Source organism: Botryllus schlosseri, chromosome 2 (assembly GCF_051294905.1).
Source record: "Botryllus schlosseri isolate E-star chromosome 2, Bs_hap1, whole genome shotgun sequence".
NCBI lineage: Eukaryota > Metazoa > Chordata > Ascidiacea > Stolidobranchia > Styelidae > Botryllus > Botryllus schlosseri.
The window spans coordinates 29,109,817-29,135,159 of record NC_137237.1 but is presented as its reverse complement, the minus strand read 5'-3'; the positions used below and the strand labels follow the sequence as shown (position 1 = coordinate 29,135,159).

At 41.9% G+C, this 25,343-nt stretch overlaps 2 protein-coding genes and 1 long non-coding RNA gene across 4 annotated transcripts in view; 2 read left to right on the top strand and 1 right to left on the bottom strand.

Annotated features, from left to right (window-relative positions):
* Positions 1-25,343, top strand: part of LOC145457518 (chromosome-associated kinesin KIF4A-like) — a 252,540-nt gene that overhangs the window by 19,126 nt on the left and 208,071 nt on the right. The gene's annotated exons all lie outside the window — the stretch shown is intronic.
* The window catches only part of LOC145457805 (uncharacterized), a 569,341-nt gene that overhangs the window by 489,943 nt on the left and 54,055 nt on the right, over positions 1-25,343 (bottom strand). The window lies entirely within an intron of this gene.
* The window catches only part of LOC145457667 (C-type mannose receptor 2-like), a 312,234-nt gene that overhangs the window by 246,261 nt on the left and 40,630 nt on the right, over positions 1-25,343 (top strand). The gene's annotated exons all lie outside the window — the stretch shown is intronic.

Sequence of the window (25,343 nt, the reverse complement as noted above, 5' to 3'; positions counted from 1 at the left end):
TATATGTATTTTGTATATATAACGAAGTCTTCATTTAGCATAAGCGCATAGACCTTTTCGGTCAAGGTTTTCTCGCTGCCGATCGTTCTGGCACACTTCTTGGAGTCGCATGTTATATGGCCTAAAACTTGATTGTATGTATTGGTGGGTCGTGGCGCGGTAATGGCCCAATACCCAATAATAAGTATAAATGGCTCCTTGAATTCGCGCACCGCGCGAAAAAGTTTTGAAAAAATTGCATAAATTTTCAAAAAATACTCCATGATTTATGCTAATTCACGAAATAATTTTGGGGCCCCTTCGAGTTCGGGCCCCCCCAATTGGGGGGTTTGGGGTGCGGCAGTTACGGTGCTGGTTGCAGGCGGCCCCTTGTCTGCTCATCGTGGATCATAAACTGTCAAACGAAACAAATAGGTTGACAAGTGACATGGTGTTATGCTCAATAACGTACCGCAATATCTTAACTGAAGCAGGATTGCTTGGTCCTTGCATGGTTATTTTATCAAGAAGGGCATGATGAAGAATTGTGACGTATGACAACATTGTCAGAATAGAGCAAGGCGTTGCGTCATCAGCAGTGTACGTACAGCTTCAGTGTTGTCAGCCAACAACTACTGCTGTTACACGGTATTTCCTTGGCAAGCTACTTAGTAAGGACATACACCTTCTACCCGAAGTATGTTTCGTTGTACTACAACAAATTTTAATTAAGTGTACCATAATACGTGGTGTAACTACTGGGCCAGATATCGGTACAATAAAGTTTTTTCATGGCAAAATTTGTCAGTTTTTCAGTCAAAAACGCATCTTCAGGTCAAACTACTTCGTAAGGACAGACAGTCTCAACCAGAAATAAATATAAGTAGTACAATTTTAACATGAAGTGCGAAAACACATAATTTGAGTACGTGTACTCAAAATTCGGTCAAAATGAAGTTTTTTTTACATCAAAATCCTCAGATTTTTAAGTAAAAATTCGCCCTAGTTATTACACCTCACATAGCTAAAATACGTGGGTATGACGTCATAAATATTGAAAATATTTTTGACCGCCCAGAGCGTGCGTAAATTGTGTAGGTGGTACGCGAGCACTGCATAAAACCTCGATGTGGTACGTGGGTGGAAAAAGGTTGGGAACCACTGCCCTAAGGGATGATTTTGAAAGAGGGCAGAAAAGTACAGCTGGTATACATGTAAAACCAGGGTTGTAACCGAGTCACAAGTCAATCACACTTTTATAGTTTTGACTCTAGTCAAATTGAGTCATTTTCAATTCACCACCTCGAGTCAAGTCCAAGTCATTGAGCGAGTCCGAGTCATGGTATTATGACTCTAGTCCGTGTCCAAGTCATTGTTTTGACTGCTGAGTTTGCAGCTAAAGTCTTGTTAAACCCAATTTTTGTGCCTGTGTTGATATCGAATGGTTCGCATTTATAATATACTAATTTTCCCCACTTTTAGCAGTTTCTAGTCGCATTTACTATTCTTCGAAATTACAATGAAGTCTTGGCCGGTTAAGTCTCGAGTCATGTGACCTGGTACGAGTCATGCGCAATGACTCGAGTCCAAGTCGAATCAATACACAGATTGACTCAAGTCGAGTCAATTTCGTATTTTGAGAAAATGACTCGAGTCATCAGAAAATCGTAACTCGAATCGGACTCGAGTCATTACAACCCTGTGTCAAACTAACCTGATTTAAACCCAGCTATATGGATGGAATGGGTATAATTTGCCTATTTTCCACCCATGGAATTATATTGTAGCTCTTGATAATTACACATGAAAAAGTTCGCCAGGTAATATACGCGGAGTAGTATCAAACTTACTGCTATTTACGCTTCGCCATTAGCCGTTATCTCGATGCTAGTAAAATTGTAGAAAACTGTAGCTTATATTTCAACTTATTACAATTGTATTTACCAAGTTATCCATTAAGATACATGGAGAGATGCACGTGATCTAATCATAACATTATTAAAATGATATTTTCCAGGAAGAAGATGAAAGTAAGAGGTGAAAGGTCTCCTATTCCTCCAAAAAGAATTGACGGATAAGCGCTTGAAATCAACATCAAAGTTGCTCGCTATCGTCGTCCAGCAGGTAATTATAGGTTAAAAATTTTGAGCCATGATATCTTGCCGAGTATTGTGGGTGAGAGGGCTGTCCAGAGGTGGTCCAAGTAGTCATCCATGCTACAACAGTAGAGTGGAGGAAATGCCGTAAATTTCATCCACCTTTTCAATTGCAAGGTGCATCTTTGTGACTAACGCCCAAGGCAGAACCTTCTTGAGTATACGAAAAAAGTGAAAGTATTTCGTTACTGATGCTACTCTTAGCGTGCCATCAATTAGTGTTAACTGTGAGTAAATAAGTCAGACCTCCAAGTTCTATTCTTGCTAGCCAGTCCCTCAGCAATCTAGTTTGGTAATGTTGGTCATGATTTGATATTTTGACTACAGATAATAATAACCGCAATATTGAATGACTTATACATTCTTATTGTTTCAGGCACATGATGTTAAAGTTGAATGCCTAAAACTGGACCCGCCGCGCACCTACTTATCGCCCTCCATGAGTCCGGAGTTCATCAGGGATGGGTGTTGGGGGATGATATCACTATACCCTGCACAAAAGATCAAGGGATCCCAGGCCTGATTGACCTGATGTCTTGTTACTATGCCTGGGAACTTAAATATCCAAAATCATTTATGATCCTTGGATTTATTCAAAAGACACTTGTCGGAGACGAAAAAACGACTTTTTCAAATCGGCAAAGTACGTCAAATTTGAAAAAAAATACCGCGAGGCCTGTTTGTGAGAATTCACAATATCCAATGGTATAGACAGACTTGGACAACTAGATAATTCTAGAAATTATACTAAACAGTGAAATCTTTCTCTGCTCCAATTTCAATTCTAATCCAATTTTGGAAATGTTTCTCAGCTCTAATTATAATTATATTTAAACTAATTCCTGGTTTACCGGAACAACTGTATAGTTCGAAACCAGCTTTCTGAGAAATTCCATTCTAATGCTTATGAGAATAAAATCTGACTTGATGTGTACTGATCTTGACTGAGTTTCAAACTTTTACACTAATTAAGTAATTATAATTATAATCTAATTTGAAGAAATAAAACTCTTTATAAATCATGCTAATTCAAATCTAACATTTGGAAAAACAGAAGTAGATATAATTGTAATTCTAGTCCTATTCGGAAATACTAGCTATTATTCTAAAAAATAGTTCTAATTTTAATTGTTGTCTAATATTGAAAAAAGCTGTGTATGCATAAATTGAAACTAATCCCAAAAAGTTGAAAATTATCTAGTTGTCCCACTCTATCTGTAGGGTTTGTAATAATGGCAATGTTGCCTGACATTCGAGCATACGATGCATTGTAGAATGGCAGCCTAGCAAGCAGCAATTGAGCAGGTGTCTTTATGATTAGAAAATTATCTTAAATCTATAACTACCAAACACAAGCTTTAACCTACATGATCAAGTGTTTGACTCCCTCATGCTCAAGTGTCGTATCCTATTATATTGCTTGTTCATCATATGTCCGCGTACCATTTGTAATGTCATTACACGTTGCACCAGTGTTTCAAATGGTGATATGGTGATATGGTGCTTTTTGCAATAAAATTCGTTTTCATTTCAAGTTCTGCGTCATTGTTGAACACGTCTGGGCTAGTTGTTTTCATTTCGAGCTCTGTGGCAATATTAAACACGACAGCGTTATCTAAAACGCAAAAAAGCGTAACACGCAATACGAAACGCAATCAGGCGGTAAAAATCGACTCACTTTTGGCGTTTTGTTTTCCGTCTCATAAACGCCAATGAAATTTAGAGTGTAGGGTTCTCGACTTACATATGTTTACAGTTGGAATCAGTCAATCTATGGCACTTCAATAAATATCTGCACGATGCAATCATACTGTGTAATGTGCGAATGTTTCAATTCGATGTCGCAGATTCCGACAATAGGTTTGTGTGGCTTGTTGGATATGCCATTGCAAGCGATTCCTAAACTTCGCTCCCGCAGATAAAATGAGAATCGAGTGTGCGTGTACTTTTAGGTTGACAACTCTACTAGAGTCTAATACGTCTGTGATATATTTGAATACATCGATCGTGATTGTGTTTGGTAGATTCACGAATCGAGATGATGATGATGCTGTTTCCAAAATGCTTGCTTTACAACTCTTTCGTAAGTTCGTTACAACTCGTTCGTAATGAATTTCTGAATACAAATATTAAAAACACGAGTTGAAGACGAATGATTTGTTTTTCAATAAACTAAAAAGTACTTTTGTTTTGGTATTGGACTTGCGTTCTGATAATGATAGATGTGTTGAGTAATATGGCCAGTTTATAAAATCTCGGTAATGTTTTTGGTACCTTAAGTCGGGTGATCAATTATAAAATCGCGATAATGTTTCTTGCGTGTGCACGTTATCATCAAATTAATACGACTAAATTTTACTGAAGGAATAAAAAAACACAGGTCTGTGATATGTGAATACGACCGAGATTGATTAATATAGTTTGCAGTTGTAATGATTGTGTATATTACTGAAATCGTGTCTACTTAACTTTGAGTAAGTCGGATGAGGTAGTAAATCAATGTGGTAATAACAACGCCCGTGAAGATTTTCTCACATCCCGATGTCTTGGATTCACTTGCGCGAATTGCTATCATAGACTGAGTATTCAAATCTCGTCGTATGCACCGAGTAGTAATCACTTTGTGTTATAGATTAGTAACGACTTTTACAGTCGAATAAAAATTATCGGTCATATGAATACAATCAGGATGAATTAATTCAAGTTTGCGAGTTGTAGTGATATAATCAAGTAAGGGAAAACTAGATTTTTAACACTTGTTAATGTTGTGAATAATTCTTTTGAGTATGGCAAGATGTTAAAATGTCTCTTTGACAAACGGAAAGCCGGATCGCGAATAGAATTGTAATGTTTCATTAGTTGTTTCAAATCAATGTGCGTATAATATCGAAATGGTACTGAGGGAAAGTTGGTATAGTCATGTTTGTCAATCCTATTTCAATTCACACTACGCCAAAGTCAAAATATTTCGTTTCGGATTATCTCATATTACCTATAGAACATCTCGCGAATGGATTCCGACACCGTGCTTTAACTGGATTTCTATGTCTGATGCATTATCCCGTCAGCGACGTAGGGTTTTACAATTATTTCACACCTTTTTGAATAAGCGTCAACTTCGCAATGGATTAGGGTTGGATCAGAAATAAGTGAGAATTTGTCGGTATTCGAATCACCGTCTGCGACGCTTCTGTTATTCGTTACTTATTAAATCTTACCAGTGAAATCCAGTTCTGTGACATACTGATTACCAAAATATTACATTGTGAGCGATCGGTATGTATGTAACAGTAAGTCACGAGTGATCGCTATGTCTGAAGTGTCATCTTGTCAGCGATCGCGGGATTTGCAACCTATTTCACACCTTTTTGAAGTGTTAGTATGTGAACGCGGCTATTGTTGGTATTCGAATCACCGTCTACGCCGGCTCTGTGGTAAACTAATTATCAAAATATTACCTTGCAAGTGATTCCTAGATTTAGCAAGCTATTTCACACCCTTTTTGCTGAAAGTACGACATGCCGCCCGCAGTCTATACCCGAAAGTACGAATCACCGCCGCGCCCATAAGAATAAAGATATATTGGGGTTACACTCACCGTAAACGTTAGGATTACCTCGAATCAGTCATATATAATAATTTGGAATATACACATTAAGTAACGATCAATCACATGACTATTTACCATACCTGATACATATTCAACACCATGCCGCCGCAGCCTATACCCACAACATTAGTTCACTACGACACAAGAATTCGTGGGCACATCATCACCACAACGTATATCTGAAAGGGTACCATCATCAACGCACAGGCACATCATCACCGCAGCCTATACCTGAAAGTACGACTCACCGCCACGAGTTTTCACGGCACATCATCACCGCAGCGTATACCTGAGAAGGTACCATCATCGCCGCGCCCATAGGAACACATGGCACATCACCACCACATGGGTGGTCTAAAAGGGTACCATGACCACCACGGGTTTTCAGGCACATCACCACCACCCCCATAAGCCACAATGGCACACCCAGACCGATCATAATAACTACTTACGAGAACAACCATATGGCATAGTGTGAATTTCCACTTGCGACAAAGCAAAGAATAGTGAATGTGATGATAGTCTCTACAAATAACCGAGCTTCTATATATATAAACTCAGATATCGACGTTAGCAACCAACCGTCTTATCGATTGGGAGGTACCGAGTTAGAGTTGTTGGAAATACGAGAACTTTTATATTATTTAACAGCGTAGTAAAGATCATTCTTGAAATAAAATTGTTGTAGCCGCTTGATGTGTAATATCTATTTTGTCTGATAAGATTATGAAACCTATTGTCACTATTGCAATATGATTGGGCTTCTGTCAAACTCTGCGAATGTGTCAGTCGAAAGACGATTGATTAGACTCATTAGAGCAAGGGCAACATACGGCCCGCGTCTGGATTTAGGTCGGCCCGCAGATAGCTCCTACCATGAAAGTGACATTCTCATCTGAAAGTATTGACAAATTTTGTGCGTCACTCCGTGACAGAATGAATTTAAGTTTGCAAACCGGAGAAAGATGGTCATGAAACTATCTGACCGGCTCTGCAAACATTTTCGAGCACGAACACTATCACGACAAGCCTTCGTTCTAATATAACTGATGTTCATGTGCAGTCTTTACAAAGAGTTTCTACGTACGACATGTAGTCAGAGTTGGTAGAAATTGTCAACAACGTGTATCGAACGCACATGTCCGATTGACTTCAACAGCTATTGCAGTACATCGTAGTTTGATAAATTTATTAAATGCTGTTTTTAGTATCTGTGATTTAAACTTAAAGTTCACACTAAATACGATTTATTCTTTGTATAGGTGGATAAATGCGCCTTTAAGGTATCGATTTTGTAATCCGGCCCGCAAAGTACTTCATTTTCCCATATCAGGCTCGCTGACCGGAAAAGTTGCCAGCTCCTGCATTAAAGGCTGGACCCTCATAGCTATCTCTCCTGTCCGTAGAAAAATAAACTATATTTTCGTGCAGATTTGGAGCTCAAATCCAAAACAATAATTAAATCTGAAAATACTATACAGTGCAGGCAAAATAATCTTTACATTCAGTTGGCAAAGATCCTTACATCTAAAATCTGCATAAGTTCGTAACCTTTTTTTCGCGACAAAAGCATCGGGTCACCACTACCCTTATAGTATAGATTTTAAGCTACTGCCTGGCTACACTTTACTTAAAACAAAATACTCTGCGTACTTACTGCTGCACTAGAGCTTCCTGAATAGTAAGGTGTCTTATATCGCATAATATAGCTAATTTTCACAAAATTTTGACTATTTTCAGAATCCAATTAAAAATTAGAATGGTTCGAAATAAAGGCGAAAATGAAAGAAAAACTTCATATCTAGACCTTGTTAGAGAAGGTAGGTTATGTGATGACTACAGTCAGAGATATCGGGGTTTCGAGACAGACAATGAATCAATTAATAATGTCAGCATCCGTATTGCCACACGGCATGATTCCAAATAGTAAGTCGGACTATGGCTCACTTAAGACTTGGCCAAGAACAAAAATAATGCGTTTATGAAGTGAAGTAACATCACATCATCAAAATCAGCATTTGAATTAAACGGTGAGCATGCTGAGCTTCTCCACAACGTTTCAACCGAAACAATTCGTCATCGACTCTAGCATCTTGAGTAACGATATCGCTGTACAACTGCTGTGCCTCCGTGTTTATACTCTAACATCTCTGGCTACCGTGATCACGGAAACTCCCTTCGCTACCAAAGTTGAAAAAATAGCTTTTTTTTCAGTTTTTACATTATTTCGAACCACCATTCTAGTTTTTCAATTTTTTGAAAATAATCAATATGGTGTTGTTCCAGAGACTTTACTAGTCCGCCAGCAGTCAAGTCGCATAAAGGCAAGTAAAGCAATAGCCTCGCACTAATGTGTAGCCAGACTGTTAGCTGTGACCTAAGCAAGGGTAGGCAATTATTTTTCTCCGCGCGCCAATATATATATCGGCTTTCAATTAAATAAAAGGGCAAAAGAAAACAGAAAACAAATGAACATCAAGATAATCAGTTTTGGGCCCTTATTAAGAGCCTCCAGCGTGGGCGGTCGTGGGCGTCTTCGAGCGATAGTCCGCGTTGCGCTAGCTCGGTCTCTATTGTTGAGCGCCATGTGGTTCTATTCCAGCCACCTCTGCGCCATGGTTCCGTCGGAATGTGGTTGATGATGGCGGCGGCTGGTTGATCGTCTTGATGCCGCACTAGATGACCGATTAAGCGTAAGCGTCGTTCGGCAGCCAGCAAACGGCATGGGACTGTTTTTGTGAGTTTGCGCAGAGCATTGGTGGATATGTGCTCCGGGTGGTGGATGCCGAGTGCGTAGCGGAGGAGTGCATCGTAGTTGGCGTTGAGTGTCTTAGCCAGCTTTTCTGTCAGCGTGAGTGCTTCTATTCCGTAGAGAAGAACCTGCTCGACAGTGGCACGGAAGATGCGTGTCTTGAGCTGGGTTGAGGCACTTGAATGGAAGAGGCTTTGTAGCCGTCTTGCCGCGCCCCAGCCCTTTGCTCGCCTCGCCTTGAGCGCTTTTCCAGAGTCGGCGACGTCAATGCTGAGGTATACAAAACTCGTTACATACTTGAGATCGATATCTCCCAGTTGAATTGGTGTCGCGTTCTCCGGTAGAGCTGGTATGGCCAGAACCTCAGTCGTCTTAGCGTTGATCTGGAGGCCAACAAGAGCGGCGGCGGCCTATAGCTGGTTAATGAGACGCTGTGCCGATGCGGTGTTCGGGGCAAGCAGGGCTAGGTCGTCTGCGTAGGCAAGAATACCTACGTGGATTGCCTCGCGAGTCGTACGCGTGCGTGTTCCTTGCCGTGGCCGCCATTCAAAGAAGTTCATACTTCATAGTATCCGGGAAGGCCGTTCGTAGCACGAAGTCAAGGATGGCCACGAACAAGAATGGTGCCAGGGTGTCACCTTGAAGCACATCAGCCGAAGTGTTGAAATCTCCGCTTGGGCCGTCATCTGTTCGGACTCGCGCTCGTGTGTCAGTGTAGAGGGCCATAATGGCGTACGTTATCACCTCAGGAATTCCATAGAATCTGAGAATCTCCGCCATGGCTGGGCGCGAGACCGAGTCGGAAGGCTTTCGCGAAATCAACGAAGACGGCCACAACATTCTTTTTGTGTGAGCGGCAGGTGTCAATGATTGTGCGCAGTGCCAGGATGTGCTGTGTTGTACCGCGAGATGGTCGAAATCCATTCTGAGCATTCAGGAGCTTGATAGAGAGTTGCTCACGTATGCGAACGAGCAGTACTCGGTCGAACAGCTTGGCAGCGGTCTGTATCAGGGAGATGCCTCTGTAGTTCGCCGGGTCACTCGCAGCGCCTTTCTTGTAGATAGGGACGATTTCGCTCTCGAGCCACTCGGGGGGCACCGGGCCGCCTTCGAGGACGCCATTCTTGACGTCGAGGAGCACAGGTGCAACGCCAGAGGTGTAAGCAGCCGTTGGGATGCCGTCCGTGCCGGTGGCCTTGAATTGTGGTACTCCACGCATGGCTGTCTTGAGCTCACCTAACGTGATCAGGGTTGTATTGATCGCTAGAGGATTTGCTGCTAGTGAAGGCGGTGCAACGAGCACATCGATGTCCGGTGCAGGTGTAGATAACAAGGTCTCGAAGTGTGCTGCGAGGTCTTCCGTACAGGCCTTCACGCGGGTCCTCTTGAAGCCAACTACTTCACCGATGGCTTTCCAGGCTGCTCTTGATCGGCCTGCTTCCAACTCATTTTCCAAGGAAAGGGCAATAGCTTCGACTCGTTCCTTGCGAAATGCGTCGTAAACGTTTGTTAAGTACAGAGCTGCCTCGTTGGCATCGCTATGTGCGTCCAGTGTTCCAGAGGTGTACGCAGCACGTCTGAGAGTCTTGAGGTTGCGGCGCGCACTGAGCACTGTCGGGTCGGATTCCCAGGCTAATCTTGGCCGTGGCTTGCTACGGGCCTCACCGAGCGTTTCACGGGCGGCATCCTTGACTGCTGCTACAAGTGGCGCAAAGTCGGTCGGTAGAGTATTTTGGATCTCGAGGGCGTGGAGTGTGTGCGTGGTAAAGACATTCATCTTATTTGCGTCCTTAAGATCGAACCAATTTGGTAGGGGCTCTTTCGGTGTGCGCTTCGGGACGAACGGGAGGCGTTTACGAAGCGTGGCCAGCACCATGCGATGGTCACTCCTGACCGTTAGCATGCGCACCGTTCGGCAGTTCGTGAAATGGCGCCGTGCGGGAGCATTGCAGCAAATATAATCCAGCCGTGTGTCGCGTTGGCGCATACCGTCAAATGTCGTCCTACGCTTCGGCTTCATAGAGAAGTTGGCATTGAGAGGAATGAGGTCGCAGCGGTCGAGTAGATTGGTAAAATGCTCCGAGTTGCTGTTCTCATGGCCAACTGGGAAGCGAACTCGCTGCGAGCGCTCGGCCAACGTGGCATTCATGTCCCCAAGCAGCATGGTTATGTCGCGCTGCAGGTAGGTTGATAGAATGCCTTCTAGTTGGTCGTAGAAGGCGAGCGTATCAGCTGGGAAGGCAGTGGTGTTCGGAGATGTTGGTCCATACGCACACACTAAGTGCAGTTTGCGGCGACGGAGTTGAATGCTTGCTGTGATAATCCGGCTGCTTACAACGCAAATCTTTGCCTCGGCGTGGAAACGCTTGGACAAGATTAGACCGACGCCTCCAACTCCGCCTTGGTTGGCAGGTGATTGGATCATGATGATGCCTGCGCCTAGGTCTTTTTCACGGAATGGTTCAGTGAAGTGCTGACGATGTTCTTGGATTGCCAACGCATCAAGTTTGAGGTCTGTCACAAGTGCGGTAGCTTCTTACTGGCGCCATACAGAGTTCAAAGTTCTCGTGTTCAGAGTTCCAAGTTTAACTTCTGCATTTAGGCTAATCCTCAGGGATCTTGGTTGAGGCTTCGGGTCCCCGGCGCCACCCGACAGATCCCAGTCTTTCTGATGATATTGTCCCACTCGGCGAGTACGCAGTAACTTAAGGTAGTAAAGTCTTCGTCGCACTTTGCGACTTGGTCTACTCTGTTTACTGCCTATACTGCGCAGCACGTCCGAGCTGTACGTAATCATTACAAAGCAATCAGCTAGCGGAGCGAGAAATACACGTCTGCACTCGGCGACTGACTAAAGCGACTGCGCGCCAAATGAGTAACAGAAAATACGTTGGCGGGCCTAGTCGAAATGATTAGGTATATTATCCAGCGTATTAATTTTATTTCTAAATTGAAAGCAGTGAATTACATTGGTAATAAATGCTGCTCGGTAGATGCGTTGCTATTAGATAATATGAAAATGACGGTTAATCAACAAAACACAATAATCTATTTATTTTCCGTCATAATTCGAAACAATGTTAAACATGATACATTTTGAATCCTCTTTAAGCCACATATTTATATTGAGGCATCAAAATGTATTTGGGATACTGCGTAGCTTATTGTCTTGATCGCTGCCTTCCGAACAGTTGCGGCTTGGTGAAATCGGCGTATATAATATATATATATCGGTTTTGGCCAACATATGGCGGTACTTTTGGCCACGGCTTCCTCGCCACCGAGATTTGTGGCAGCACACTTCACTGAGTCGCTGAAATGTCATTGTAAACGTCTTGGTGAGTCGTAATGCGGTAACGGTCGACGCCGAAATGCTGATGAGGGGGGGGAGTACCCTGATAAATTTGAAGACATCTAGCCACCATAAAGAAAATGTGAATAAAAATTTGTAAATATCTGAAAAACAATCTAATTTATGTTAATTTACGAAATAATTTTGACCACCCTTTGAGCGCGAGCCCCTTCCAATTGGTGTGTTTAGTGCCGCACCCCCAACCCCCCAGAGTTTAGTGCTTCATACCGTCTTTGAATTTCAGCTTTCGGCTTTTTTCGACATGTATGTTCATCTTTTATGGAGGATGATGTCTCATAGTAAAAACGAGCATTGATTGAATCGTTTTACGGAATAGATATTTGGAAACGTAGCCTATGACGCAGTTGGTTAAGCGCCAGCGTCGCGACACCAATGGCAGTGGTTCGAATCCCGGTTCAGACCAACTGCTATGTGTCGGAGGTTTCTCTGGGCGCCTCATCGCTGACCTCACTACAGTAGCAGTTTTTCCAAAGCCCAGAGTGAAGGTGAGCCGAGCCAAAAGTTGGCAGCAAAGTACAAGATATGGGCGCATGAAAAACGAGCGAAAATGGAAGTCGTCCGAAACATTACAAAGAATTTACTGAAATTACTGAAATTAATGTCGTGGCGCAAATGACCGTCGAGGCCAAGGGTCGACAACCTACGGCCCGCCAAGCGAAATCGTCCGGCCCGCGACATCATAATTAGTTACCACAAGAATACGGCCCGCGGTTTCATAATGAGTTTCAATCTGCAGTGTAGCACTGCTTGGAAAAAATGCGGCATTGCTATCGTACATGATATTAGTCCATTGTTACGCCATAAAACGAAGGTGGTTGAAGTAGGAGATGGAGATTGTCTGTACAGATAGACTACATCAGTAGGCTACTTATCAATCGGGTGTATCTCGCAACCAAAGGTGTACCATACTTTTTAAAGGGTTTACCACTCTGATGGGGTGTGACAATAAAGATGTCCTTCCTCTGCTTGCTGGAATCAATCAATCAATCAATCGTGAAGTTATATTTTTCATCTGAATAAGTCATACACAATGTGCAATGCGATAAGACACAATGCGATGTCATGAACAGATATAGGAGGATGTCGAACGACACGCAGTTGCGATCCTATCATTCTAACATCCACCTCGGCCTAGATTGCCCGATGTCACAGTTCTTTTCGAGGTTGATCTTTTTGAAGCCGCTGCCCTTTCTACCAGTTCTTTTCATTCCTAGTGAGTGCTTTCTTTCTTCTCTCGGGTCTTTTTCTGGGCTTTTTTTGTCGCCGTAAGAACGGTGACGGCGGGGGAAGAGGAGCCCAGATAAACCTCCGACGGGAATCGAGCCGGGCCGCCAGGTTTGTAGGCGCTTATCGTCACCACTATACGCTATGCCCCCCGCCAAAAACGCTTGGAACATCTCTGACGCAATGACAATATCTCAAACTTACACTGTTTAATTATAGATAACTAGCCTCCGTAGGTTAGTTATTTATAGTTAAATTCACCAGAAGGCATTGTGCGCCAAGACAACAAACCTGAATAGTGTTTTGGCCACAATGAAGAAAACTGTTTATATGATTTGGTCTCAGAAGCTGTATCACCAACATTTACGCCAGATAATATTAGAAGCAGAGAATTAATATGGCGATGTACTGTATATCTGCTATGTTGGCGCATTAAGTCGAGCAGCTATGCTTGCACGAGTGTACGAACTGAGAAATGAAATAGCAACTCTCCTCGAAAATATAAATATCGCCGACTCATAATCTTGTAATCGAAAATGGTTACCTAATATTGTTTTCTTGTACATTTAACATCACATCTGAACAAGTTGAATTTGCAACTTCGGGGGAAAACAACTGAATACATGAGTTATTGATGCGCATTCGAAACAAATTTGCGACCCTGGGAATGTCAACAATACAAAGAAATTATGCTCACGTTCCTATTACTGGACGAGAGAAAGCCTAGTACCAACACTACATTTGTAACTGTGATACGAAATTTAATTACTGAATATTCACCCGCTTTTCCTAAATTCCTTCACTACAAAATAAATTCCGACTATCCAGTACTCCGTTTAATGTGGACGCCAATACCATTGCCTGAAAATTTCAAATGAGCCGTTTTGAAATGCGATGCAGTTGAATTGAATGACAAATTTCATACAAAGAGCATATCGCTGCATGACTTTACAAAGAGTACATTCCTGAAATAGATCTTTATCCCAGCTTGACCAACAATGCAAAAGAAATTGCATCGATTTTTGGTAGCACGTACGCATGTAAACAATAGTTTTCAACAATGAAGTTCACGAAGAGCAAGCTAAGATCACTATTTCGGACGCCCATTTAAAATATGGTCAGATTCTTGCTTCATCGGACATGTTACCAGAAGTTGAAAACCTTTCACAAAGCAAGCTGCGTCAATTGTCAAATTTATTCTGCGTTGTTGAAGTTTAAATAAATGTGTTTTGTTATTGGTATGATTGAGATTGCAGCAATGTAGGATAATATACCGAAGTGAGCATAAAATATAGTATCAGGAAAAAATCCGGCCCGCGAAAAAGTTGTACACTCGAAATTTGGCCCGTGACTACCAAAAGGTTGCCGACCCCTGGTATAGGCGATAAGCGCCACTGTGTATGTGTGAATAAAACAAAACAAACAAACGGTAGCCTATGACGAAACAATTTGAAGCACAGACCGTGTAATGCATAATGTGACAATGACAACATAAAACGTTTGAACTATAGATAACTAATCTCCGTAGGTTAGTAATCTATATTTGAACTAAACTATGTGGAAAGAGTGACTTCTTGTGACTTTCATTGTTATGGCACACTTTGCTACAATGACTTTATTTTGAATCTGGATTAATGTACATTGCACATGAACACTGAACAGGCTTCAAAGTTAACCAATTTCCGTTCCAGTTCAGTTTATACAGCCTATGGTTTTATTCCACGCAGCAATATTCAAAAGTGGGTTTTATGTTATGAATTCATAGCAACGGGCATGCGGGCCGCTCAGAATAGCTCCGCGGCCGCATTTGGCCCGCGGGCCGCACTTTACCCAGGTTTCTACTATAAGTGTTGTGGCGAGGCGATGGTTCAATCTGGAACAATAAGCGACCGTCTCTCATTCTGCCCAAAATTATTTAATTTGGATTAATCGTTACAGAATAAATAATCCAAGCAAAGATGATAGTGGTACTGAGTGCAGTTCTACTTTTCGGCGCCAACATCGCTCAAGGTATGCATGATTTTGTTGTTTTCTTGGTGATAAACATTGTAGTGTTATCTCGTAAATGTCTCACAACTGCACCATCATTTTATCGTGTTTTCCAGTCCGACGGAGGTCGTCTCCAGAATCCATTTAAATTGATTTTTGTTTTCAACGCAACCCTTCATACATTCAACATAAGCGGTGTCTTACGAAAGCTTATAGTACGAAAGTGGGCTGCGTGGTGTAAGTCGGCAGCTCCGGAATTATACACAGAATTGAAGGCCTGGCCTAGAATGACACTATATATGTTGAATGCTTTGATGCGCCGATAGCAGACGACATATATAAACGTAAGAACCTGGTAGCTTTCACACCCTATTTATCGTCCACTTGCGAATGAATGCAACTGCATTAGTCACACGAGCTTTCGCAGCGCCGCTCCTTCATCAGGCGTTACAGCGAATGTAACGCAAAAATATTTTCGATTTGAACATATGCATATTATGACATCATAGGAAATAAGAATTTTTAGATTCCGAAGTCGCGTACTTTATGACGTCATTGACACTAATATCAAGTTTATATTCGAAATGCATACAGCAAGTTGAGTTCTCTTGCACGACTATTAACTAATTTGATGACACTGACAACTTCAAATCTAAAAGGTTTCTCAAACATAACGAAGTCACCTTGATCAATCTTACCATATATCCATCTTTTTATTTTTTCCACAAACCCAAACAAAACGTCTCGAAAGAGCGATATGTCTGTATCGTTAGGCTATTGGCAATTAAAATAAATTTGCACGTCAGTTGGATATTTCATGTCAGACGATTATATTGATAATGTGAGTAATGAGGTTTTAGCATTTGTGGAGGAAAACTGCCTCATGCTTCATAATTTATAAATTACAAGATGGTTATCAATCATTTTACTAATTTAGAGGTCTCGCGGACCCCCTGAAACTGCTTCACGGACCCCCGGTTGAGAACCACTGCCATAGGCTATATATTTATGGGGAAATACTTGCTCTCTGATTTTCTAATCCTTATGATGTATGTAACGTAACCATGCAGAACATGCCGTTCTAATGCCCCATTGAATTACAGCGCAGGAGCCCCTCTACTTGTCACTTGGTCAGTCAACCGGTAATCTATATGGGCTCTATACTACAAATGATCAAATGTGGGGAGCGGCAACGCAGAGATGCAAGGACTTGGGTTGGAAAAATTTAGTGTTCATAAAGAGCGAGACTGTCTCCTCGGAGGTTTATGACCTAATGAAAGAAGCTTTGGGAACGTAAGTTGATATTTTCTTCTGAATACTGATGTCCACTAGATAGATAGATCATTTATTAAATTCGTCTCACCAGGAAAATTTGAAACATTCAAATAATCGGTAGGGACAGGGAAGGGACGATACGACCGAGTGGTCATCTATGGTCAATCCCTTCCCTAAAGAGCATACAAATTATATCTCATGAGAAAGACGAACACAATGATAAATTTCAAAAACACAAAAATGAAAGAGATCGGTATAAACGAACAACATACATATAAGAAAACCATGCTCGAACACAGGGCTTTGAAGCAGCCGTAAATTTGCATTGCTCCAGCTCCGGCTTCGGAGCTTACTTCTATCATACATTAGCTCCGGCTCCAGCTCCGGAGCCGCATTATTACCACTGCTCCGGCTCCGGCTCTGAAAACTATTGAAGGTCTATGTCTAACGTCTATATTAGGGGTGGGCAACCCGCGGTCTGCGGGTCATATGTGGCCCGCGAGCTAATTTTCCATTATAGTATCGAAATTCTGTTATATTATCGAAATTGAATTGCTCAGATTGTGAACTTGCAAGGCCAACCAAAAATATAAATAGTATGGCCGCGACACTTGGGATGTTGATGACTAAAATATCAGTTCCGACTCATTGGCAGATCCAGGGTCCAGTCCCATTTTTAGTAAATCGTCGTACATTTCAATAAACTAAAAAGTAGTAAAATTTTTCTTCACGCTTCGCGTGTTTAATTGTCACACGATTTCTTTCTCTGTAGCCTTCCCCCACCTGAAAATGAGAAAACGCCTGATTTAGCCGATTGAGTCTAACTAATACTACTACTACAGTTACTATATTCGTAACTGCGAGAGAAAGTATTTTCGCGTTTGCGCTCGCAGAAAGATCGTCGACGATGAAATGTAGGCACAAAATGATTATCGTATATTAGCGGAAATCTTCGATATCGATATGTCCAGATGCCGAATAGTCCTGTCCTTGCAAACTGCGTCCAGCGGGCGGTATACAGTCGACCCGCAATATACCCAAGTAATAATAATATTAACTTTGAAAATTTTACGCGCCTGGCGCGGCTAGTGGGTAGCGCACTCGTTCGTCAATTTCATGTGGCCCTTAGCCGAAAAGGTGAGCCACCCCTGGTCTATATAGATTACTAATTTACCCGTAGGTTAGTTATCTATAGTAATCTATAGTCTGTCAGCCGTCAGTAACATCAGATGCAGCAACGAAGACATAGGTACCGCCCACCGGCTGGTGACGACATAATGAATACATATCAATTGTCGAAAACGTCGTAGTTGCACTAGAACGCACTTTACTCCGTGCCATTGCTGTGTACTGTACAGCATTAAAATTCTTATGCGGCGTTTGAACACTGGCACTGTACTCGTTAACATTAAGCCATACAGCTCAATTCAATTTTTAAATGTGCGATTATTATTCAACTGTAACTGTAGTAAGAGCGATGTGGGCGGATATTACGACGTGATCAATAGAAATTCGATTTGCACCGCGCCATGCCTATAACGAATTAAACTATGCTGTATGCACATTGCACACTTATAAGTTAAAGTGCGCGATAATCCGGGAATGCTAGAGTATCAAGCAGACATCAAGAATGAATTAACGGAGCAGATGATTACAAATGGGAAATCGCGTATCAAATCAGTAATTTGTCTCCAACATAAAATACCACGGGGTTTGGGGCTACTCTTCTGCCATACCCTATTTACGCTCCAAAATCCTTACTAGAGTGAATGACGATGATACGTAGTAATGAATTCCAATTATTATGCATAATTGCACACACTGTCCAATTTCGCGACCCGATAGAACTATCACGAAAGAACGAGTATTTATTTGCTCATCCGATTCATAGCAACGATAAGATAGAATTTATCGGCTCGTGCTCGTCATATCGACATGTGCACGAAATCACGTTTTTATCCTCTCTCCCATTTCGTGTAATACATAGTGATCATTATTAGGTATTAGGTAGAGCCAAAGAGGAAAAGATTCCTAATTTCGCGAAGGCCTGCTGTTGAATTATGTGAACTCAGCAGATATGATAATAGCATCTTATTGAATACGTCGGAGCCGGAGCTACCCCTCAAATAACTGGCTCCAGCTCCTGCTACGGCTCTGGCTGAATTTTATGTAGAGCTCCGGCTCCGGCTCCAGCTCCGGTAAAAGCAGGGCTCCGGGGCTCCGGATCCGGACTCCGGCTCCGGCTCCAAAGCCCTGCTCGAACAGCGACAACAACAGTGGCACAATCACAGACCAATAGCTTGATTAGAGGGGTCCAGCAGATAGTCTATCAGTGATTTTTAAAACCGTTGAAGCTTCGTTCACGAATAGTAATGGGAATGCTATTTCAGATGTTGGGACTGGCTATCAAAAGAGATCGTTTGCAGAATTCCTTCCTTACGAAATTGTGGCGGTAATTTGGTGTGGCTGAAAATCTGGTATTATGACTATGGGTGGATGTTGATAGTTGTAATTGATCCTCCAAACTAAAGGCAAGCTGTTTATTGTGAAATCGATACATGAATTTAGCTACTTCCAGTTATTTAATTTCTTCTACTTTCAATATTCTCCACTCCCGATATGACTTCTCAAGATTACATCGAAATGATCCCGTAGGAGCGCGAATGGCGTTGTTTTGTATCACCTGTATTGGATGCAAAGCAGAAGCCCCAACTCAAAATTCCATATTGCAAGTGACTGTGAACCATTGCAAAATACACTTCTCGGAGCACGGTCTTCGCAACTACATGTCTAAGGCGCCGTAAGATGCCAACGCCACGGGAGAGTTTAACCGCTAGATTCTGGTCATGGTCGTTCCAGGATAGATCGCTATCAATGAATATGCCAAGATATTTTGCAAACATAGAAGGGTTTATCGTGTTATCATTTACCATTACACTAACAGTGCGATATTCTCTAGTACTTATGGTGCTACTAATGAATATAATCTGGGTTTTGGCAGCATCCAGTGTTAATTTATTACACACATCCACTTTGATACCAAAGTCATATCCCTAATAAGCTTCGCATTGAGCTCTTCAACGTCATCTGATGAGACGAAGAGGTGCGTGTCATCAGCAAATAGGGTGGTTTCCAGCGATGTGGATTTAGCTAGGTCGTTGATATATATCAGGAACAATGTCGGACCAAGAACAGACCCTTGAGGGACACCGCATCGTATGGCGCTAGGCGACGAGTTGATGCCACCGATATCGACACATTGAGATCTATTGCTCAAATAAGATCTGAAAAGGTCATTGGCAACACCCCTGATACCGCAGGCCGATAACTTGGCAAGAAGGATGTCATGATCAACGGTATCAAACGCTTTCTTGAGATCAAGGAATATACTACATGCCACTTTGTTTCGCTCAATTACCTTATAGTATTTCTCCGTCACATCGAGAATTGCTTGGTAGGTATTGAATCCTTCCCGAAAACCAAATTGATGTTTCGACAGAATTTCTTCTTTATCAAGGAAATTTATCAACCTCATATGGACTAGCTTTTCGAACACTTTAGCCATGGTTGGTAGTACAGAAATTGATCTGTAGTTACTTCTGTTGGTGTCATCTCCTTGCTATTTTTAGGGGGTTCGGAAAGATTCCATTATTTATACAGAAGTTGAATATCTTGCAAACTAGTGAAGAGATGTACGGACTAATTAATTCCAGGCAATTCGCGCGCCAGCGATGGACTTAACGTGCAAAAATAGTCGAAAAAACGATTCAGCAATCTCACCCGGGGTAATCATCATCTCGCCAGTCGAATCAGTGATACTCAAATGCTTACTCGAGGTTTTAGAATCCCTATGAATCATACTGTTGATCATTTTCCACCTCTTTTTCGGATTGTTTCTATTCTCTAGGAAAGCTTTCAAGAAATAGTTTTCCTCAGGCTTTCTTTTGACACGAGTTAACTTATTCGAGTAAGTTTTATAAAATTTTCTATGCTCAGCATTGCCCTTAACAAAAAGAGGATAATGCATTATGTTACGCTGTCTGATAGAGACCAGAATACCTTTCGATATCCAAGGTTTGCGGAGTAATTTACGGTCGCGCCTGCTGACTGTGATCGGAGGGCCATGACTGTTCAATAACTCGTCAATGGCATTCTTGGAAGCATCGAAGTATGCTTCAAAATTACTCAAGGTTAAGGGTTTGTCAAATAATCTAGAGAACACATAATGAGATTCGATTGTTAAACGGGAAGGATCAATACCATCGAGGTCACGTTTATAATAATGCAAGGGTTTACATTTGCAAGTTCTCAAATCAACTATCGCAAAAACAGGCAAGTGGTCAGATATTACATATGAGCACACACACGGTTGAATTTCCCGGGTGGATAAATTCGTGTAAATATGGTCAAGAAGAGTACTAGAACTGTCCGAATACCTAGTCGGTAGGGAAATTAATGGTACGAAGGTACAGCATCGTAACATATTGATATATCGGTTCACAGTCGAGCTATTTATTGCTTTGAGGTTAACATTAAGATCTCCAATGTTGAAATAATCGTTCGACTTTTCGTTAATTTTACACAAGGCTCGATTCATTTTTCTTCTGTGAATTCGGTGACATCATCCACCCTAGATCTAGGGTGTCTATAAATGATCGCAATGATTAGGGACCTGTTATTCTGGAAATCTTCCAAATTGACCCATAGCTGCTGACAGTCTCGATACGCAAGATTATAGGCCGTTAGCACAGTGAATCGCAGATTAGATTTGATATAGAGACCTACCCCGCCCGCATTGGAACGGGTCAGTGAGTAAAGGAACGTATATCCATCCAATGCTATATTAGAAGTCGGATCAGATTGGAGTTTGGTCTCAGAAATAGCAATGGAATTATGCATACTATTCAGCGACGTTATGATTTCAGAAAGATCATCATGGTTCTTCTTGAGGGATCTCATATTAAAATGAGATATTGTGAATCGATCTGGGTTGGAGGATCCTGTTAGGATATCAGTCGATTTATCTAGGCAAACATATTCACATTTCTTGACATTGTTAAAGTTGAAGCTTTCTGGGGACAAATCAGCACCTTCATGGGGGTCTGATTGAGGTTGCAGACAGTCCGTGGCATTGAAATTGTGTTTGTCATGTCGCCTACTAGCAAGATCAAAGGAATAGTGGGGCAAAGGCATAATAATGAATGAAAAAATGAAAAATAATGCGCTTACTATGAATAGGTTGCGTGAGGGAGAATAGTTGCTCACAGGATCTTCTGTAGATCACTATGTTTTTCGATTAGAAATGCTGATGAGTCAACGTTCTTTTTTTGCCCAGATCTTCCCATGTCTTGTCCAAAGGAAATCAAATGTTTGCTTCTTTTTCAGTTGACGGGCGTCATACAATAACTTCAGGGTCCTCTCGGGAAGATTTTCCGCGATGAAGATTGAGCTGGCATTTTCCAGCTTTGCGCTCGAAACGTCGCGAAGTTTCAATCTTGCAAAGTAGATCTCATCTCGGATAGTTCGATCTAGGAATTTCACCATGATAGGGGACGTTTTTGTAGCATATCGGAGAGGTTTACGATAGCATAATAATAGGTCCTCTTCGTCCAATCTTTCCCCGATCGCTTTACAGACATCCATAACAACTTTCTTTGTATCCTCGTTTTCTTTCTTCACGATGCCTTGAAATTTTAATAAATCGAGGCGAGTCCAGGGATCGGAAACCTTCTTCGTCAAAGGAGTCATATTCGGACTATATTTTCGATTTTATTCCTGGGGAGCCCTATTATCCCCGTAATATCAGCTTTCATGGTGTCGAGGTGCCATCACTACATGCAGCATAGCAGATTTTCACAAATCCACTTGCATTTCACAACTCAAACAGCTCGAAATTCGTAACTGTGATCTCGTCAGTAATTCGTACTTTGAGTAACGGCTGGTTAGCAATCACGACCAATTTCGAAGCGGGTATTAGGTGTCGAATCAAGTCGAGTATTCTAGTATCGCTCATTTTAAATCATAGCAATATGAATGATGTCGAATGATCGAATATGTATCTTTTATATAAAAATAAAGAAAATAATACCATTTCTACATCACATAAAGATAATTTGGGAATTTCGTTGGTCATACTTATTTCATTACACTTTGTGACAGTGCGGTTGGTTGATCGCGACGTCACAGAAATTTCATTCCAACAAGCAAGCGTTGCTTTGTACGACATATTTTAGAAGCTTTCGGACGACCAATTTTGTTTTCGAAGCATCGTCGGAAAAAATATAGCTCCTAGTGAACAAGGGCGAATAATTTCAGTATCGAAAAGCGGTCTCTTGCTATTCGCCAGGAATCATTACAATGAATACTCGTTTCCGATTGGAGTATAGGGCCTACTCGGATCATCGTTGCCTGGCGAGTTAAATCGGAATATCGAAATAACAGATAATTATACCATACATCAAGAGTCGGGCACGTTTTTGAAGGGATGCATCTTCCAAGGGAGTTCATTTCTCACCGATGATCAAAAAGACAATGTGCATTTGAATAATAATAATATTAACAACGTAGATTTGAAAACTGCATCGTCACAGGGGCTTCGGCTTGTCTATTGTCTCTCCGCTCAATCAAAGCATCGTGCAATCCAACTTATCAATGCGCGCGACGTCGGCACGGCGAATTGTTGCGCGATATATTGGTTGCCAACTCGTCCTTAACCTCATATTTGCAATCACACAACTCTGCATCGAACCCGACGAAAAAATGTATTCAGTGTGGGTCCCTAAATAACCGTGTTGACCTATTTTAGAAATGAACTATTATAATGGACTGATTCAAATGAACAATCATCAGCAGGCAATATCCAACATAAGGTTTGGGATTTTGAATAGGCTTATTCCGAGCCCTAAAACCCCGGATATTTTACATTGTCTCGATCACGCATACACTTGTTTCGGCTGCAATCAGAGTAAGGAATCTCGCCGTCATGAAAATTTTAAATATGTTGCAGAAACATTAATAAATAAGAAGCAAACCAAGTGTCGAATTGAAAATATATCGGAGAGCCATAATATATCAACAAAAGAGCCATAGGTTCCCGACCCCTGCTATATATTATAATCAATTGAAGAATATATTCATATTGAAATAGACTCGAATATTTTTGCTACCACTCGGCAGCAACTTGCTTAGTATACTAGTGAACGTTGTATACAGGGCCGAAACAGCACTTCGTCAGCCCCCGCAAACGTTGGTCTTGGGCCCCGCATCGGGTACTACCGAACTTCTGGGGGGCTACGACCGCCAACCCCCTTTCGGATTTCCATTTTCACTAGCGAATTTAGTTATATTCATTAGTTAGGCAGTCAGTTTATTTCGGCTAGTCGTGCGAAGCGCGATTTTTTTTCTATAATTCATGATTTTATCAATGAATAATGTCGGCAATTGCATATATATTGCTAAATTTCTTTTATCCTTCCACAGCCCACGTAATCAGATTTACCGGTAGAGATGATTGAGTTGTTGCGAGGTGTCGGCCGGGCCTTGTGTCAGCTATATCAAAAGATACTGAAATCGCCCACACGTACTAAACTGAAAGACGCACACGATTTCAAATTGATATTTCTTCACTGGAAAATAACTTTTCTATGCGGGATTGCAGTCGTCTTGAGTGGTTTATATTGCCAGGACAGGAACGTTCAGCACCAGCCCGTTAGGCGTCTATGGACGATAAAACATTAGTTGGAAGGGTACCCAATCATCAATATATTTGGCAACATTAAATAGCGCCTAAATTCTATTAAAAAATACTCTATAATTTATGTTTGTTTCACGACATAATTTCGGCCCCTTTGAGCTCGCCCCTACCCCCAATTGGGGGGTTAGGGTGCGGCAGTTATGATCCCGGTTGTATACCAACAATAGTATCACCAAATTTGATGAAAATCCAAATCATGCCTGTGACGTCATTTTAAGCTGATTGTGTTATTAATCGAGACCAGAGGTTTGTAGTCTTTTCTCTTCCGTTTGGCAGATTTCAATATATGAGAAGCATGCGTGTCAAACATTTTCATGTGCACTTCACATTGATCCACGCTCAAATCATATCATCGTAGTGTCCTATACCACAGTGCCCTGCGGTGGCGTAGACACAAGCAAATCACTGTGAGGGAGTAAAGTCATTCTCTCCATTTGATCAAAGTAAATGTACGATACTATTTAGGCTGGTTTTCCGAGCTCGAAAATTGATAAAATTGACATCAATCTAAAGCTACCGCGGTACTGATTACAAAACATATATTTTATTCTGCTAGTGGCTCTGGAACACCCTAACTCATCCTCGAATTTTGCATTGTGACGGAGTTTGCCATCTTGAATAATGATGCCGGAGCTCAGGAGTAAGTGAGCAGCGGGGCAAACCACAGGCGTACTGCCTATTGCTGCGCCGTTCATTGGGCACTCTCACTCTTACACTAGGTGCTAGGTGCATCCAATTGACCCGCAAACTCGTTTTTCCTAGTTTACGGAAGTAGTATAGTAGATCGCTCGCGAACGGCCATTGGTTCTTATGGGCGGGGTGGTGACTCGTATTGAAAACCGGGGGTGGTGACTCGTACTTTCAGACCCCCCTTGTGGTGGTGAGTCGTAATGGGTTCTTATGGACGCGGTCGTGATTCGTACTTTTAGGTATAGGCTGTGGCGGTGACTCGTATTGAAAACTCGGGGTCGTGATTCGTACTTTTGGGTATAGGCTGGGGCGGTGACTCGTATTGAAAACTCGGGTCGTGATTCGTACTTTTGGGTATAGGCCGCGGTCGTGATTCGCCGTGAAAAGTCGAGGGTGTGACTCGCCTTTTTTGCTATAGGTGGTGGCGGTGATTCGTCTGTCGTGTATTCTTACAGGGTCTCTACTGATTCACCATGTGTTCTTATGGGCGCGGCGGTGATTCGTACTTTCGAGTATAGGCATCTCTCGCGTGGTGTTGAATA